This window comes from Perkinsus marinus, assembly GCF_000006405.1.
Source record: "Perkinsus marinus ATCC 50983 genomic scaffold scf_1104296974734, whole genome shotgun sequence".
Lineage (NCBI taxonomy): Eukaryota > Perkinsozoa > Perkinsida > Perkinsidae > Perkinsus > Perkinsus marinus.
In genome coordinates this window covers 4627-5497 of record NW_003201001.1, presented here as the reverse complement: position 1 = coordinate 5497, position 871 = coordinate 4627, and positions in this window count along the sequence as shown.

Below are 871 nucleotides of genomic sequence, written 5' to 3'. Positions count from 1 at the left end.
GCCCGGTTAAATCGACTATCTCCTGTCCAGTGCAAAAGTGACTGCCAACTCCCGAGATGCCGATGACGACGATGATGAACCATCAATTTCGCCAGGCAGGGCTCTTCTAACCTCACCTATCTCTTCAAAAATTACCGCGCGCCACGAAATTCAACTCACTACCTTCCCTCCGTCGGGGAGCTCCAGGTGTATAATTCATAGCCACATTGCGAGCGTTAATACCAGGAGTGATCGGGGTCAACCTAGCGAGCTCTTGCCGAAGCGCTATGATCTGAAGACCACATCAATTTCAGTATCGATATACATTGATTGGCGATTATTTTAATACCCCAAAGAATTACTCTATCCATACTTTGGCATAGAATAATAGATATATCTTTCACATATGATTATGTTGGAGTTTCACAACCCGTTTTACGTGAAGTGGCGTAATACTCTGTGAAAAACGCGATATTCACGGTGATATGCAGTAGTCGTGGAAAATATTTTTCACTAATGTTTTTCATATCACTAGGGTGAAACTCCATCATATCGACTGTTTATATTATATTTCGTTGGAGTTTCACACTAGTGATATGAAAAATACTGGTGGAGAACATATTTCACGACTACTGCACTTCACCGCGACCACCGTGTTTTTACCGTGTGAGTTTTACGACGCCACTTCACGTAAAACGGGCGAAACTCCATCAATACATTATTGTTGTTATATGTGATACACTACTCAATACATCTCTCACCCAGACATAACAAATAGCGCAATTTACGGTATCAAAAATATGACAGAAAATATATTGTAAATTACTTGTTGGTCTCTGCCCTTTCCCTCCCTCTCAGCATTCACAATTTCCTCCTGCAATCTGAGCCTTTT